We start from the raw sequence: 19,074 nt of genomic DNA on the forward strand, positions 1-19,074 counted from the left end.
AGAAGCATGGAAAGAAATGGACTGTGATTGGGGAAAAATAGCTGGCAGAGTGGTATAATCAACAGGCTTGGTTTAGTAACAAAGCTTTGAAAGCATTACCAAAAAGCAGGTGACTTTTAAATATAAACAAATGTAAACTGTTGAAAAGAATGAGAAGGAAAAGCTAGCCTAAAATAAAAATCACAAGGGGCAATATAAATACTGGGTGGGGATGGGGGGGGCTGGTCTCATGACTAATTACATAGTTGCAACCCAGTTTTTAACCATATTGGAACTTGTGGAAATGGTTACACCATTGCCAGTACTACTGTAGGCCACAGCTCCATCAATGGAGCATTGGAACCCAGAGATCAGGGGGTAAACATATTAGGGTCAGGCAGGTATGCCCTGAAGAATAGGGAGGAACATAAGTCAGTTTAAAGGGCACAGGTATTTTAAAGGGGAAGATTTTCAACTAAAGAAATTTGCCCCTCTTGTTATCAAGGGGTTCTCTGGAGTTTGAGTGGAAAGTACCAGCGGTGTTAGACTTAAAAATCATTTAAGGACCTCGACTGAACATCAGATGAGAAGACTATGCTTGATCCTTCCTGTTTGAGTCCATTGCCTTTCCTAAATTCTCTATCTTCTCTGCTTATTCCATCTTGCAGCCTACCTGCGCCTAGCCTCTTCCTGGAGAGGACCGTAAATTCTACCCACTATTTTTCTCTCCACAGATGTTGGAGTGTATTTTCAGCACTTCCTGTTTTTTAATTTTGGATTTCCTACTGTTTGTTTATATAAAACAAATACTACATTCTTCAAATAAGTCAGGAAAAACAAGTTATGAAGTAGATTTAACCAACTCAACAATGACAATGGAAATATTGTCTGAATAAAGAGTTTAGTACTTTATGAAAGTATCATTCAATGTTTACAAAAATCAGTATCCATTTTGTATCTGATTACTTTCATGAAACTTTCTTGGGACTTCAAAATAAGTACAAATGTATGTCGGGGTCTTGTGGCATTGATAGTGCCCCCATCTTGGAGTACAAAGGCTTGGGTCCAAGTTTCATCTACTTCAATGATGTCATAACACATCTGAATGGGTTGATTAAAATAATTGTAAATTGGGATCTTGCCACAGTTGTCGTATCAAGTTAAAGTCCCATCTGCCAGACAAGTATTGTAACATATCCCAACAGGTAGATTTGAAATCGCAATAACATCCAAGTTGTTGGTGTTAAGAAATATTAGAATTGAGTAAATTTTTAAAGTAAACAACATGCATTTTTGGAAGTACAAAAGATGATGCTAAAGTTCAAGGTTGGTGAGGCTCCTAGCTCTGACAACTTTCATCTTTAGGTCCTGAGGCAAAATGGATATCAAACAATGGTAAGTTCTTGTGTAGATATTGTTTCAGAGTGCACTAGACACAGACTAAACCCTAGAGATTGGATGATGTGATTCATACTGTGAAACCTCTCTTTTTTTTTCTCCACCTTCTTTTGCCCCCAAAAGAAACCATATAATTGAATATCTTGAGGGTCACTAGCCAATCCTAAACAGCTGTTTTAAAGCTGAATGGAGTTGAATATTCATTCAATTATTTGTAAACATCATCACAAAATTCAGAAGTGAGAATGTCAAGGCCACTGATGAAGCAGCTTTTTTTTTTTAAAAAAAAGCCTAAGATATAGCCCTAAGATCCTCATGGACTTCTATCCTGGGGCTTAGACAACTAACCTTTAACAATCGTGTAGGTAAAAACGAGGACAGCAGATCCTCAAAACCAGAGTCTGGATTAGAGTGGTGCTGGAAAAGCACAGCATGTCAGGCAGCATCCAAGGAGTAGGAAAATCGACGTTTCGGGCAAAAGCCCTTCATCAGGAATAGAGGCAGGAGCCTGCAGGGTGGAGAGAAAAATGAGAGTGGGGGTGGGGAGAAAGTAGCATAGAATATAATAGGTGAATGGGGGTGAGGATGAAGGTGGAGGAGTGTGGAGAGGAGTGTGGAGTGGAAAGGAAGGTAGGACAGGTAATGAGGACAGTGCTGAGCTGGAAGGCTGGAACTGGGGAAAGGTGGACGGGAGGGGAAATAAAGAAACTGGTGAAGTCCACATTGATGCCCTGGGGTGAAGTGTCTGAGGTGGAAGATGAGGTGTTCTTCCTTCAGGTGTTGGGTGGTGAGGGAGCAGCAGTGGAGGAGGCCCAGGACCTGCATGTCCTTGGCAGAGTGGGAGGGGAAGTTGAAATGTTGGGCCACAGGGTGGTGGGGTTGATAGGTGCGGGTGTCCCGGAGATGTTCCCCGAAGTGCTCTGCGAGGAGGCGTCCAGTCTCCCCAATGTAGAGACCGTGTCGGGAGTAACGGATACAATAAATGACACTGGATGTGCAGGTAAAACTTTGGATGTGGAAGGCTCTTTTGGGGCCTTGGATGGAGGTGAGGAAGGAGGATGTGGAAGGCTCCCATCAACCCCACCGCCCTGTGGCCCAACATTTCAACTCCCCCTCCCCCCCCCCCCCCCAACTCTGCCGAGGACATGCAGGCCCTGGGCCTCCTCCACTGCCTCTCCCTCACCACCCAACGCCTGGAGGAAGAACGCTTCATTTTCCGCCCCTGAACACTTCAACCCCAGGGCATCAATGTAGACTTTACCAGTTTCCTCATTTCCCCTCGCCACATCCCTCCCCTCACACCAGTTCCAACCTTCCAGCTCAGCACTGTCCTCATGACCTGTCCTACCTGCCTATCTTCCTTTCCACCTATCCACTCCACCCTCCTCTCTGACCTATCACCTCCATCCCCACCCCCATTCACCTATTGTACTTATGCTACTTTCTCTCCACCCCCACCCCTCTCTCATTTATTTCTCCACCTTGCAGGCTCCCTATCTCGATTCCTGATGAAGGGCTTTTGCCCAAAATGTTGATTTTTTTTTCTACTCCTTGGATGCTGCCTGACCTGCTGTGCTTTTCCAGCGCCACTTTAACAATCATGTTCTTTGAGCTTGAGATGACTTCAGATGGTAGGGAGGTTCCAATGATTCCCAGTGAATTCAGTTTGATATATTTGATCAAAGATTGGAATGATGACAAAGCAGCCATTCTAACCCCCTTAGCTAAAAATGAAGACTGAGAAATGTAAAGTAATTCAAAGTTTGTGAGAAGATTTGTAGCTCGGGTGCTCGTTGCTGTGGTTCTGTTCGCCGAGCTGGAAGTTTTTGTTGCAAACGTTTCGTCCCCTGTCTAGGTGACATCCTCAGTGCTTGGGAGCCTCCTGTGAAGCGCTTCTGTGGTGTTTCCTCCGGCATTTATAGTGGCCTGTCCCTGCCGCTTCCGGTTGTCAGTTTCAGCTGTCCGCTGCAGTGGCTGGAATATTGGCATGACCAGCTATCCCTAGTAGCCACACACGCAGACGACAAGCAACATGAATTCGACTGGGACAACACTACCATTATAGGGCAAGACAAACAAAGAACAGCCAGGAAATTCCTAGAAGCATGGCACTCATCCACAAACTCCATCAACAAACACATCGACCTGGACCCAATATACCGGCCACTACAGCGGACAGCTGAAACTGACAACCGGAAGCGGCAGGGACAGGCCACTATAAATGCCGGAGGAAACACCACAGAAGCGCTTCACAGGAGGCTCCCAAGCACTGAGGATGTCACCTAGACTGGGGACGAAACGTTTGCAACAAAAACTTCCAGCTCGGCGAACAGAACCACAGCAATTTAAAGTAATAACGTTATTTCAGAGGAATGTTGATTTGGGGTACTAATGTGCTTTATCCAAACATATATCGCTCCCATTTACGACCATGATCAAGTCCAGCCATATCATGCCTGATTGCTTAACACCCTACTGTTGTAAATAAACCATATTTTCATTTTCACAGTTCGAAGGTTACTGGGATTGATTCTCAATGATCTTGTGGTTTAATTATATTAGCACAAATGCAGAGAAAACTGTCATCTGTATTTAATCCCATTCATTTCAGCTGGGAATGCATTTTCTCCAATTTATACTCCTTGAAGATAATATGTGCCTTATATTAAAGGCACACTATCAATGCAAATTGTTGATTATGCTACTAACGTGAGGCTGATGCAAATTTGAACATTATTTTTATGTGATATAACTCAGATTTATGATCGTGTCATGGCTAAATTAAACTTGATTTTTTTTCTTCTTGAAACCATAAGCTATCCAGAGCACTTTTCGTTGTATCTAAGTAGGTACTTGCTGTGTGATGGTCCTTCAGCCTCAAACTGGTGAGCCTTATGTCAATCATTACTGCAGTTACCATTTCTTCAAAAAACTTTGCTAACTGTTCAAGCTGTAGGAACTTATACTTCAGCAATGCATATACAATTCCAGATGTCTTCGCCAGATGTCTTGGTTAAACCTAATCAAAGAAATTGATTACCGTGGGCGGCACGGTGCCACAGTGGTTAGCACTGCTGCCTCACAGCGCCAGAGACCCGGGTTCAATTCCCGCCTCAGGCGACTGACTGTGTGGAGTTTGCACATTCTCCCCGTGTCTGCGTGGGTTTCCTCCGGGTGCTCCGGTTTCCTCCCACAGTTCCAAAGATGTGCAGGTCAGGTGAATTGGCCATACTAAATTGTCCGTAGTGTTAGGTAAGGGGTAAATGTAGGGGTAAGGGTGGTTTGCGCTTCGGCGGGTCGGTGTGGACTTGTTGGGCCGAAGGGCCTGTTTCCACACTGTAAAGTAATCTAATCTAATCTAATCTAAATTGTTAATATATTGACAAAATTTTACTACTATTAGAATCTTTCCTTTTTGTTATGTTTTCATTGGCTGGAATCTTGTACCCTTCCCTGTGATGAGTCTGTCTGGGCTGAATTCCTTAATCAGGTATGAGGGTGTTGGGTTTCTGGCCTTCGTCTGAACTTAGCCTATGGCAGGAAAGTCTATGAATACCTTCTTTCCTGTTGTCAATTCAGGCCGTTAAGTTGGAAAATAATGCAAACTTAGACACCTTCTCCCATCACGGGTGGTATAATTTAATGGCATATGGAACATAACACAACAATAAAACTTGTGAGGTGGGGATTCACTCATTCTAACCCGTTCAATGTCTGACTTTTGGACTACCATTGGTCCTGTTGGAGGCTGGTTAGCTCAGTTGGCTGCAGGTTGGTTTGCAATGCAGAGTGATACCTACAGCATGCATTCAATTCTAATAAGGTTACCATGAAGGTCCCAACTTCCCAGCCTTGCTACTATCCTGAAATGTGATGACCCTCTTACCATAAACTCATCACCAGTTATCTCTCTAATGAGAGAGTAGCCAGATGATCCTCTGGGACAATGGTAACTTCACCTTTATTCACTAAGAGCCAGCACCCTGCCTTTGCTGTGAAACATGCCCCCTTCGACTGCTTCCCATTGTTCAATAGTGGAGCTGGCCTTTTGGTTGCTCTCAGTGAGTGGGACCAAATCCCAGAATTCCTTGATGTAGGGAAGGCCTGTCCCTCCCTGAGTGTGTGAATGGAATACGATACAGCAGGCCTCCCATTGCCTCCCCAAGATTTTTGACATTGATCTTATTTTGACAATTTATAACTTATTTTCAAATCAGAATTAAAAAAAAATTAATAACACTTGCTGTGGGAAGTTAAAAGGCCAATAACAAAAATTTACACACATCACTGTGGCTGATTGCTTAGAAAACAACACTGACCCCTTAAGGCAAAGGCAAACAACTATAGATGCTGAAAATCTGAAATGCAAAAAAAAAGTGCTGGAGAAACTCAGCAAGTCTGCAGCATCTAGAGTCATAGAGATGTACAGCACAGAAACAGACCTTTCGATCCAACTTGTCCAGGACGACCAGATATCCTAACCTAATCTAGTCCCATTTGCCAGCATTTGGCCCATATCCCCCTAAACCCTTCCTATTCATATACCCATCCAGATCCAACGGCACTTCTAAAAGGGAAAAAAAACAGCTGAAGACAGTGAGCACGTGGTTAGCAAGGGGGTGATGGAGGGAAGAGAAAGAAACCGACATTGCTAACTGAATCTGCAGTTACTGCCTTTGCTATTTGAATTAATGCATCTCTGGACATCAGAGCGCATCTAGGAAAACATACCAAACAGCAAAATTCACAACTGATCTTGGAGGAATCTGTAGAGGCACTCACAACATAGGTACAGATAAGTGCATAGCGTTTAATGTGAAACCTTGCCATAAATCTACATTAGTAAGTATCGTGGGTTCTTTCTTGAGTATATGTTTTATTGAAATCTGTCTTGATTAAAAATTTTAAAAATACAAACCATAAGTACTAAGTTAGCCTGAAGCACGTTTGTTTTAGAACAAGTGAGTGGTGCTATTTTCTGTGTCTGTAGATTGTGAAGGAACAAAGTTGGCCTTTAGTAGAGTGATATGTTGTTCTTGTTGGATGTGGGAGTTTATGGAAAGTTTACATGTTACTGAGGATTATGTCTGCAGGAAGTGTTTTTGGTTGTGAATTCTATCAGATCAACTGGATTGGTTGGAGCAACAGTTAGAGACAATGAGGAATTTACAAGGGCTCGGGGATGTGATGGATGGCCATTATAGGAAGGGAGAAAAGCCAGAAATGCAGTTAGATAGATGGGTTAACTCCAGGAAAGGTAGGTAGATTAGATTAGATTACTTACAGTGTGGAAACAGGCCCTTCGGCCCAACAAGTCCACACTGACCCGCCGAAGCGCACCCACCCAGACCCATTCCCCTACATTTACCCCTGCACCTAACACTATCGGCAATTTAGCATGGCCAATTCACCTAACCTGCACATTTTTGGACTGTGGGAGGAAACCGGAGCACCCAGAGGAAACCCACGGAGACACTGGGAGAATGTGCAAACTCCACACAGTCAATCGCCTGAGGCGAGAATTGAACCCGGGTCTCTGGCGCTGTGAGGCTGCAGTGCTAATCACTGTGCCACCGTGCCGCCCACCCATTTCAAACAAGTATGCTGTCTTGGAAAATGTAGGGGGTGATGTATCCTCAGGGGAATGTAGCACAAACAGCCAAGCTTCTGGTATTGAGACAGGCCCTAATGTAATGAGGGGTACATAGAGTTCCAAGCAATCGATTGTGATAGGGGACTCTCTAGTCAGAGGCACAGACAGACGTATCTGCCGTCAGCAGCAAAAAATCAGAATGGTGTGCTGCCTACCTGGTGCCAGGATGAAAGATCTCTGAGGGTTCAGAATGTTCTCAAAGGGGAGAGGGACCAGTAGGAGGTCATTGTACACATTGGAATCAACGACATAGGAAGGGGAAAGGATGAGATTCTGAAAGGAGAATATAAAAGGCTAGGCAGGAAACTAAAAATAAGGTCCTTGACGGCAGTAATATCTGGATTGCTCCTGGTGCTGCGAACTGTTGAGGGAAGGAATAGGAGGATAGAACAGATGAATGCATGGCTGAGGAGCTGATGCATGGGAGAAGGGTTCACATTTTTGGATCATTGGAATCTCTTCTGGGGTACACTGACCTGTACAAAAAGGATGGGTTGCACCTGAATTGGAAGGGGACTAAATATACTGGCAGAGATTTGTTAGAGCTACTCGGGAGGATTTAAATGAGTGAGGTGAGGTGGGGTGGAGGGTGATGGGACCCAGGGAAATAGTGAGGAAAGAAATCAATCTGAGACTGGTACAGTTAGAAAAGGGAGTGAGTCAAACAGTCAGGGTAGGTAGGAAGGAAGAAAGAACAAAGTTAGGACTGATAAATTAAGCTGCATTTACTTCAATGTAAGAGGCCTAACAGAAAAGACAGGTGAACACAGTATGGTTAGGAACGTGGGACTGGGATATCATAGCAATTACAGAAATGAGGCTCAGGGAAGGACAGGACTTGCAGCTTAATGTTTCAGGATACAAATGCGATAGGAAGGATGGGGGGTGGGGGGTCTTTTTTGATAAGGGATAGCATTATAGCTGTACTGAGGGAGGATATACCCGGAAATACATCCAGGGAAGTTATTTGGGTGGAACTGAGAAATAAGAAAGGGATGCTCACCATATTGAGATTGTATTGTAGACCCCCGAATAATCAGAGAGAAATTGAGAAACAAATTTGTAAGGAGATTTCAGTTATATGAAAGAGTAATAGGGTGGTTATGGTAGGGGATTTTAACTTTACAATATAGACTGGGACTGCCATAGTGTTAAGCGTTTAGATGGAGAGGAATTTGTTATGAATGTACAAGAAAACTTTCTGATTCAGTATATAGATGTTCCTATAAGAGAGACTGCAAAACTCTTGGGCAATAAGGGCAGGTGACTGAGGTGTCAGTGGGGGAGCACCGAGGGGCCAGTGACCATAATTCTATTAGTTTTAAAATAGTCATGGAAAAAGATAGACCAGATCAAAAAGTTGAAGTTCTAATTTTGACAGTGTTCGGAGGAACTTTCAAAAGCCGATTGGGGGCAGTTGTTCACAGGAAAAGGGATAGCTGGAAAATGGGAAGCCTTCAAACAGGAGATAACAATAGTCCAGAGACAATATATTCCTGTTAGGGTGAAAGGAAAGGCTGGTAGATGTAGGGAATGCTGGATGACTGAAGAAATTGAGGCTTTGGTTCAGAAAAAGAAGGAAGCATTTCTAAGGTATAGACAAGAGAGATCGAGAGAATCCTTAAGAGTAACATGCAGCCGGAATATACTTAAGAGGGCCAAAACGGGACATGAGATAACTTTGGCAAATAGACTTACAGACAACCCAAAGGGTTTTTATAAATATATTAAGGACAAAATGGTAAGGGAGAGAATAGGGCCCCTCAAAGATCAGAAAGGCAGCCTATGTGTTGAGTCACAAGAGATGGGGGAGATAGTAAATGAGTATTTTGTATCAGTGTTTACTGTGGAGAAAGATATGGAAGATACAGAATGTGGGGAAATAAATGATGACATCTTGAAAAATGTCTATATCACAGAGGAGGAAGTGCTGGATGTTTTGAAATGTATAAAAGTGAACAAATCGCCAGGACCTGATCAGATGTATTCTAGAACTCTGTGGGAAGCTAGGGAAGTGATTGTTGGGCCCCTTGCTGTGATGTTTGTATCATCGATAGTCACAGATGAGGTGCCAGAAGACTGGAGGTTAGCTAACATGGTGCCACTATTTAAGAAAGGTGATAAAGAAAAGCCATGGAACTGTACGCCAGTGAGCCTGACATTGGTTGTGGGCAAGTTGTTGGAGGGAATGCTGAGGAATAGGATTTATATGTATTTGGAAAGGCAAGGATTAATTAGGGATAGTCAGCATGGCTTTGTGCATGGGAAATCATGTCTCACAAACTTGACTGAGTCTTCCGAAGTGGATTGACGATGGCAGAGTGGTGGACGTGATCCATATGGACCTCAGTAAAGCGTCCAACAAGGTTCTTCATGGGAGACTGGTTAGCGAGGTTAGATCTCATGGAATACGGGGTGTACTAGCCATTTGGATACAGAATTGGCTCAAAGGTAGAAGACAGAGGATGGTGGTGGAGGGTTGCCTTTTCAGACTGGAGGCCTGTGACCAGTGGAGTGCCAAAAGGATTGGTGCTGGGTCCACTACTTTTTGTCATTTATATAAATGATTTAGATGTGAACATAGCAGATACAGTTAGTAAGTTTGCAGATGACACCAAAATTGGAGGTGTAGTGAACAGCGAAGAAGGTTACCTCAGAGTACAATGGGTTTTGATTAGATGGGCCAATGGGCTGCAGAGTGGCAGGTGGACTTTAATTTAGATAAATGCAAGGTGTTGTATTTTGGAAAAGCAAATCAGAGCAGGACTTATACACTTAATGGTAAGATCCTAGGGAGTGTTGCTGAACAAAGAGACCTTGGAGTGCAGGTTCATAGTTCCTTGAATCTGTACAAAGAGAAGCAGAGATAATATTTAAAGTCCTGTGATGATTCATCAGAACTTACTGATAAACTAATTTAACTCTGCTTCTCTCTCGACCAATACTACCAAACCTGCTTAAGTTTCTCCAGGACTTTGTTTGTGTTTCAGCCTTTTAGGGAGTTGACAACGTATATTTTGCCATCAAATGGATACTTTGTATTTTAACATCTATTCTCTGGGCTTTTGAGAGTGTGTCACTAACTCTGAAGCTGAGGCATTTTCTCTTATAAAATGCAATAACAGAGAAATAAAACTTCTTTAGAGATGTCCCTTAATTTTGTTATGTAATTCATCTTAGTATAAACATCTTTATATAACACATTTTTGCAAGATGAATCGTTAGGATTCATTGAGCTACAAAAGAATATTATAATGTATGCAAGCCTTTTCAAACTTCTAAAGTAGACAATAATTGTGAACTGTCAAGCATTTTTATTTGTTTCTGAAGAGCCATTTGGAAATCTTTTGTCATTACTGTCATACATTATAATAAAGCCACTTTCATAAAAAGTGGATCATAAATCATTCCAGTGATCAATTAAAAATTACAATTATACAATTAACCATTATAATTCATAAACTGTTCTGCAAATATTAACAAATCTATTCAAACACTGGACATTATAATATAAATGTGGCTTTTATTTCATGATTTTATGATTCACACTTTTGTTTTATAATTGTAATACCATCTTCAGCAAAGCCATTGATCCAGCATTAAAAAAATGGTATTTTTACCTTCCCACATATTGAACAAACCATGGCTAAAATAATCCTCAAAAGGAATAAGTGTTTAGAGGCTATCTTGCTGATTGGTCCAGTGAAACCACATCAGATCTCATGGGTCTGGCAGGCATTGCAATACTGAACAAAGCCAAAAGCAGGATAAATCTTCATCTAATCTGTATTCAGCTTTTCTTTTCACAGACTGGAAAATATGTAGTAAACAATCCCACAAGCCACTAGGATGCAATCAGCTGATCAGGGCCGATGAGCTATTTCGGAGAAATGTAGTCCATATGTCTCCGAAGTATTTTTGCATCGGCTTAACTTTATAGGACAAGCATCAGAATCAAACAAGATGTATTCAACATTTGTCTGAAAGCAGCCTTTTGCTTTGGTTAATTGCCTAATTGTTCAGATAACAATTTATATAAGTACAAAGTTAAATTCTGTGTCATTTTTCTTGGCACATACAATTTCCATTGTCCATCTCTAAAACTTACCCACAATCACACAATTATTCACAGATTAACCTAATGGAATAACTATTAATAAAAAAAATTAGATGTACATTGGTTGAATAGATTCACTATAGCTCTCATAATAACATAAAAATCCTTTAAGGTCAAAGAAAATCTGTGTTAAACAGGAAGCTGATCAATTGACAATTGCCCTTTCTTGTAGCTTAATAGTTGCCCAACTTCCATTTTATACAAATGAAAGCTGTAATTTCCATTCTAAACACTACTAATTTGACATAAAGTATATGAGAGGTGTAAATTCCTGTGTATGATTATCAAAAAATCATGCATTTCCCAAAGTAGATGTATGTCCACTTTTTAAGTTATATCCAAAATGATGTGAAAGTTAAATAGAGAGTTTCAACATGGAATTTTTATAATTACAAAGCAATGATAGTTCCCATTTTACTAATTTGGTAGGTATGCAATGCACTTAGTTAGATACTGTTTGCGGGGTGCTTGCTTGTGCAAATTAGCCAACAGCTACTGCTAAAACAGTGACTACTCACAAAAAAAACTTAAAGCTCCCTATGAGTGTGAAATGCAAAGTTCAACGATAATTGAGTTTATATGTTATCAAACAAATTTGTTTCTTAGACAGAAAGAACAATGATTATCTGGCAGTGATTACAAGAAATTCATTATATCTTAAAATATGACAAAATTGTTAAGAGCGTTGTTAATCATAATCTAAATATGACTCTAAAAATAGTTTCAATCTTTGGTAATGTTTACAAGAACCCATCTGAAGAAGGATGAGGATCGTTAAGAATCAAATCCTTCATCAGTTGACTTGGAGAGGTTTCATCCCATTTATAAATGCACAGACTAATCACCAGAATGTAATTATGTTTAACATTTTTTAAGAATTATCTTTATGTTGCAACTTTGTAGGTTTGTACTCAGGTGGAGCAGTTTCACTCAGTTACAAATAACAATATGCTGCATTTCTCAAATAATTTCTTAGATGATATTACATATTAGAATCTGCAACCGTAAGGAAGAAGGCAGTGAAAGACTGATGGTTGAAATGTGTTGATGCACAAATTTAGTTTTTTAAAAAATATGTGAAGGGAATCAACCTTTCTGATCAATGTTGCTAAATTGCCTTATTGACATGTTTGGTTAGAACTATTCGTAGTTTCGAAAAGATTATTATAGAAAAAGAGATGGTATTATGACGTGACTTTTTTTTAAACCTTGGTTTCCTGTTGCCATTCTCCTTCACATAAATTTGATTCAATAGATTGATCAGTGGTTGAGCTTCAAAGCATGATTGGAAATTCGTAAGTATTATTCCATGAAGAATGGAAATGGGTAATGTATAACTACAGAACTATCATAGTAGGATCAACTGTGAAGAAATAATTGAAACTTATTAGCAGAGAAAAAGGCCTTGATGGGTGGTGGAGTGGTATTTGGGCTGGGAGGGTGACGGAGAGGGTAGAGAGGCAATTGAAAATGGGCTGCTTGCGATCAGAAGTTGAGTACAGTCATTGTGGTTATTTTGAGGTAGGAGGAGAGAAAGAAGAGATCAGACATTATGACGTGGGGGTGGGGGGAGGACAGTAGGGAAATTTGATACAGCTAAATAAACAGGGAAGTTCAACTATCCTGACATTATGGGTAAGAGAGACACCTTTTTATTCTCCCAATTCTCAATCCGTGGAAAACATTCAGCAGCGCTGAATTTTACAAATTGAGCTTCAATTGCACCCACAATAATTTGGTAGTCTGCCTTTCCACAACAGAACACTTGGATATCACGATATCGGGTGCTGTTTAAAAAAAAAAGGCAGAGGGCATGTGAATGGCATGTTAGGGAAATCTTCCACCGAATCAAATGTTAAACCCTTAGGTCCTTTGTCACTCACACTGGGAGTTAATATTTAAGCTACAGTGCCTCAGAACTTGGACAAGTATCACCCAATTAAACAAAAGATTTAACAGTCATTTCTGATGAGAAAGGCATTTTAAGCATGTACATCTCTATAACTCTATGTATTACATTCCAGAACACTATGTCAGTATGGGCCCAATAACCTTCAGAAACATACCATAAAAAGTGAACAGACTAAACTGAAGAGGTGCAAACTGAGAAGTTTAGTAGCAGATTGTTACATCATTATTTGTAGAACCATTTAAACTTGAACTGCTGACTATTTCTAGCATTTCCTGCTTTTAGTTCTTCACAGAATTATACAGTGCAAGAGGTCATTCAGCCCATCATGGCAGCATCAACTCTCTGATCAATTTAACTTAATGCCAAACACTTGCCTTTTCCCATAGCCTTGCACATTGGATATTTAAACTGAAACAATGCTCTCTTGAATGCCTTAATTGAACTGACCCCAGTATACTTGCAGGCAGTGCATTCCAAATCAAACTGTATATTGTATGACAAAGTTTTTTTTTCCAATTTCTCAGTTGCTGTTTTTGCAAAATATTTCAAATTAATGCCCTCTAATTCTTAATCTGTATTTGAGCAAGAACACATTCTTCCTACCAATGCTGTCCAGACTCCTTGTGATTGAGAAGTTCCATCTAATCTTCCCAAAACCTTCTCCTCTTCAAATAAAATTGTCCCAACATCTCTCGTCTATCCTCACAACCAAAGTTTATCATTCTTTGAAACATTCTTGTAATTTTCTGTGATCTTTAAAATGCATTCACATCTTTCCTATAGTCTGACAGACACAACTGTAGACTATGGCTTAAGTCTAACCAGTGTCCCATTTAGGCGGCATTGCTTCCCTCTTATACTCTGTCCCTAACTATGAAGCATAGAATACTGTATGGATTTTTGTAAACAGCTCTGACAACCCAACCTGCCACATTCAATGATCTGTGCACTCATACACTCAGGTTTCTCTGCTCCTGCAAAACCTGTGGAATATTAGACCTTACACTGTCTCTTCGTATTTGTTGCATCAAAGTGTACCACTTTACATAGCCAAGGTCTCTTTTTCTAGGGTGGGAAGTCCAAAATTGGAAGGCAAAGATTTAAGGTGTGGAGGGGAAATATTTAAAAAGGACCTGAGGGATAATTTTTCAATGCAATGGGTGGTGCATTTATGGAGGGAGCTGCCAGAGGAAGTGATGGTGGTGTGTACAATTACAACATTTAAAAGGCAACTGGATAGCCATATGAATAGGAAGGACTTAGAGGGATGTGCGCTAAAAGCTGCCAAGTGGGACTGGGTCAGATTGGGATGTCTGGTCAGCACAGATGAACTGGACTGAAGGGTCTGTTTCTGTTCTGTATGACTCTGTAATAGTAATAATTTCCCCACAATGATCATTACCTACCACCTATTCACCCACTTGTTAATGTGATTTAGAAGTTTTTTACTTCCATCTCTGTTGAAAATATTCTGTTGTCTCCAAACTTAAGTTATCCTCAGTTCAGCATGATCTAGGTCATTTATATCCATCAGGAAAAGCAACATTAACTCTGAAGAACTCAACTACAAAACTTCCTCTTGTCTGAAAAATACTGTACATGTTAACTGTGGCTGTGATTTGCTAATGCACTGCTGGTTTAAGTGTGTATGCGTTTAAACGGTTTTGAGAAATGGGATTGAGGGGAGGGAGAGAAGGATGTGAGGTGAGGGAAAGGGCAAGAGGTGGGGAAGAGGGGAGAGAGTGGAGGGGTGAATGGTGGATGGGAGGAAAGAAGGAATGGGGAAGGGAATGTGAGGAAGCAAAGGGGAAGAGAAAGGAAGGTAGGGAAGAGAGAAGGTTGGGGAAGAAGGGAGAGGGGAAGAAGTCAGAGGGAGAGGATGGGGAAAGGGATGGAGGAAGGGGAGAAATGGGGAAGACATTGGCCCCAGGGATGAAGGGTGGGGGTGGGTGCATGGTAGAGTGGGAGAAATGGGATACTGGGGGATAGAGAGAACTGAAGGAGGATATGGGGGCAGAGGATCAGGAGAGAGGAAAGTGGGGGAAGGTGTCAGGCAGAGGAATTCAGGAAAAGTGAGGATGTACACAGAGGGACCTAAAAGAGGTAGGGTTGCTTTAAGAGGTGATTTTTTTTTTGAAGAGAGGTTTTGAGTCATAGTAACAAGCTGTCTCCTCCATCCCAATAAAGTAAACAGCTTGAGAGGTCTTCGGGCTTTTTTAAAAAAGTTGGTACACTAGAAGCAGCAAGAATGGGTGAAATCAGATTCCTACAGTACCAGGGTTTTGTTTTAGCTTTCAGTAGTTGTTGGGGTTTTGAAGCTGCCATACATCTCTCTCTGCTACAGCAAAACACGAGTATTCTTGCTCTCTGCCAGAATGCTTTCTTGATATTCTTTCTTCCTGGACTGGAGAAAAATTGTATGCAAGACAATCTATTTAATTGAATTTGCCTTTACCAAATGGTGTGTATATGGGATGTTACTATATTATTCTATTATTAATCTATTATTTTTAGTTTTCCAATAAATTAAGCTATACCAACTCTTCTTTCATTTGTATTTTAAATGCAGGGAAAGAATAAAATGTACTTTGCTTAAAGCGGAGTAGTATAACCAATTGAATTACATCAGGAACACAATGCCTTACACTTGCCTTTCAGAAAGATAAAAGTTAGGGTCTAGGCTACTTCCTTGATATGTTTGAAGGGGTTTAGCTTGGTCCAAACTTGAGGGGGCCTCCCCAGTTACGGTGCCCTCACTCTCCCATTCTTTCCTCATCCCCACTCCCCCCTCTGTTTCCATCCTCTTTCTGTCCCATATCCTCACTTCCTTCCTCACCTCCATCTTCACTATTCTCCACCCACACCCTGAGTTCTCACTGCCGCTCCCCCCACCCTGTTTCACATCTGACACCCTCATTCCTACCCCCACTCTTGTCCATCAGTGTAAGGTGTCCTTCACATCTTCACTACCCTCTGTTCTGTGTACTCACTGCCGCCCCAACCCCTGTACTCACTACCCTGCATTCTGCATCCTCCATCTTCCCATCCTGCTTCCGCACTCACTCCTACATCCTCAGTCTCATCCTGTCCCACTTCCTCACACCCCACCGGTGAATGCCATTGGAAAAAATCACATGCTTCTGTGCATGCGCAGTGTGGCCTTTATGTGTGATGCCATATGTAAATTCTACATGATGACAAACTGGGTTTGAAATCATGTGCATTCGTGTTTCTAGATTGGTGTGCAGTTGTGGATGTCAGCAAACACTGTCTTAACTATTACTCTGTTTTTGATCACCCAGGCAAGTTTCTATTCATGTTGCTACAGTCCCTTTTATTCTATGAACTATAAATTTTCTTATAAGTGGTATTGTATTAAATGCCTTTTGGAAATCCATATGTACATCATTGTCTTGTTTGAGTCAACCCTCTCTTCAAGAAACTCAAGCAAATTAGACAAATTTTCCCTTAAATCTATGCTGACTCTCTGAATCCATCTACATGTTTTCCGTATGTCCATTAATTCTTTACCAAATAATTGTTTCCAGAAATTTCCCCAGCACTAAGCTTAAACTACTGGTCTGTAATTACCAGGCCTACCTTCAATTTCAATTTTATTTTCTGGAACAAATGTTACTTTATTCCCATATATTATGCTTTCTATTGGTATAGCATACACAGCCAATTGCTCAGACGATTGTCGTAACACTGGAGAGTGAATGAGGAATTTATTAATGATCAGAGATTAGCTACAAACTTAAGTTTCACAGAAATATATAAAACTACATGTAGTTGAGGAAATCCTGGTCTATGTGATCCTTCTCTTCATTGGGTCTCCTTCCTCCAAAGACACCCTTTCCTCCAAAGAGGGTGTGTTCAACTGGTCCAGCTACCCTGCTATGTGGCCTCCTACCCCTCACCACTTACTGTTACTGCTCATGATTATGTGGTTATACCATAAGCCTTCTATGCCAGGGTGAAACAGGAAGGTAGGATTCACACCATGACCATGCACAGCTTGCTCCCCCAATTTAAATCATTTGGAGAAGCTGCTGAATGAAATGGAGATACTGTTTGTGAGGACCAGAAATTGTGTGCGCAAGACAGAAGTGGACACTGGGGGAAGGGGTGGAGAGGCAGTCACCCAAGTTTACTATTTATATATCTATCATGGTTACTTCAATAGCAGAATAGGCAGATTGGGAGAAACAATAGAGAAGCAAAACCTGAATGGGAAAAGCATTATATTTTTTGTATTATGACATATTTCTTAACTAAGATTTTGACAACATTGCACCAACTTAAGAAATTAGCTCCACACCAAGTCATACATGAGATTTTCTAATGTGATTCATTTAATACTAATGTAAGGATACAATAATCATGAAAAATAGACGACTATGCATTAGATCACAATTAAATTTGATGAAATAATATGATAATTATTTAATTGTATTGCATGCAAACATCACTGAAATATTGCATAATTTCTAACCCCTTTTTTATGGCTATTATTAAAAAGTTTTCTCAGTTTTCTCTGTTTTGTATTTTTATGTTCAGTAATGTAATAAGATCTATGATTTAGCACCTTCTACAGGAAAATCTTAGTATTACAGAAAGATTTGCCATATTTTCAGGACATCAAAAACTATATTTTTGTTTCTTAATTTCATTAAGAGGTTTACAGAAATAAGTGATTTCACATTTTAAAAAATTAAGAAGCTGTGGAAGCTTTAAGGTACAGAAGTTGATTCATTTAACTCACTTGCGCAATGGTACTAAGGAACACAAATGTCTGATACCTGTTTGCGTGATTAAATCTTCTCACCTAAATTAATTTTAAGAATTTCTATTTCTGTAGTTATACATTGTTATGAAGATGTGGATATACCTTTGAGAGAGTATACCGGATCCAGCACCAAGAGTACTCATTAATGGTAACAATGCAACACTGGGTCGAACCACTCGATTAGCTCGTTGCTTGGAGACAAAAACAAATTTGAATTCAGCCAATCAGTTTAAATTATATCCAAAATATAATAAACTCTAATCAAGTTTTAATTGAGTATATTGGCAATCTTAAAAGCCAATGACACAATCTGATGCTCTGGAGTATAAAACCGGTGAAAATTTAACAGTTGAGAGGAGAACTGCCGCGGCCCAGCATGTGAACAGACTGTTTGAAAATAGTTCTCTCTTAAAAGTACCTTTTTGATCAATAACCTGTAATGCAGAAATTCCTAACAAGGAAAAAAGACACAGGAAGATCCGAAGACAAGAACCTACAGCTGCCTGGTTTTGAGATAAGATGTGTTGTAATGTAAATTTTAATTGGGAATTTTAATCGGACTAGTATTATAGAAGGAAGCTAAAAGATAGGTTAGAGAAAGAAATTGTAAATAGTGGTTAGTTAATTATTCTCTGTTATACTTAAAGTAAAAATTAACGACTTTATTTCTTAAAGTAGTTCTTGGCCACTCGATTTTGACAGATTATTGCATGAGATAAATCTTTTCAGTGTTGCTGGTTTTACATTAAGTAGGAGGGTTTACCCCGTGTCAAAACACATCATTGCTTTCAGAGGTCACACCTATTATAACTTGTGCAGAGCTATATTTTGGCACAGAACTACAGCTTCTGAGTGTCTCAACTGGCAGGCCTTGATCATAACCATGTGTACTACTGTTAGAGGGCATCGCATCAGAGGCCTTGATCCAACTGAAAGTATGGCTATATTAAGTTTCAGAATCTCTTTGCAGTAATTATCACAAAAATTTGTAAACCTTAATCCCATAAAAGTCAATCCTATGATTTCTGGCCTAAGAAAACATTTTTTTTTGTACAGATATGGTGTCCCAAATTTAGTATCCTCAGGACCACAGCATACAATATTTGGATTTTCCCAAATTTTGGATCCAACGTGCTCCTAAGCACATTGATGTCATAAAAAATGACTTTGCTGTGGATCACAGGATGGGGAGTGCATGTTATGAGCAGAAATACAAAGTTTTAAAA

At 40.4% G+C, this 19,074-nt stretch overlaps 1 long non-coding RNA gene across 1 annotated transcript in view; it reads right to left on the reverse strand.

Moving 5' to 3' along the window:
- Positions 1-19,074, reverse strand: part of LOC122556678 (uncharacterized) — a 57,013-nt gene that overhangs the window by 33,315 nt on the left and 4,624 nt on the right. The window contains exon 2 of the long non-coding RNA XR_015759751.1: positions 17,951-18,039. This is a non-coding gene — a long non-coding RNA (uncharacterized LOC122556678). The remainder of the gene's footprint in view (positions 1-17,950; positions 18,040-19,074) is intronic.

The sequence above is a fragment of the Chiloscyllium plagiosum genome, unplaced genomic scaffold (assembly GCF_037043375.1).
Source record: "Chiloscyllium plagiosum isolate Xiang-an unplaced genomic scaffold, Cpla_swu_hap1 HiC_scaffold_16, whole genome shotgun sequence".
NCBI lineage: Eukaryota > Metazoa > Chordata > Chondrichthyes > Orectolobiformes > Hemiscylliidae > Chiloscyllium > Chiloscyllium plagiosum.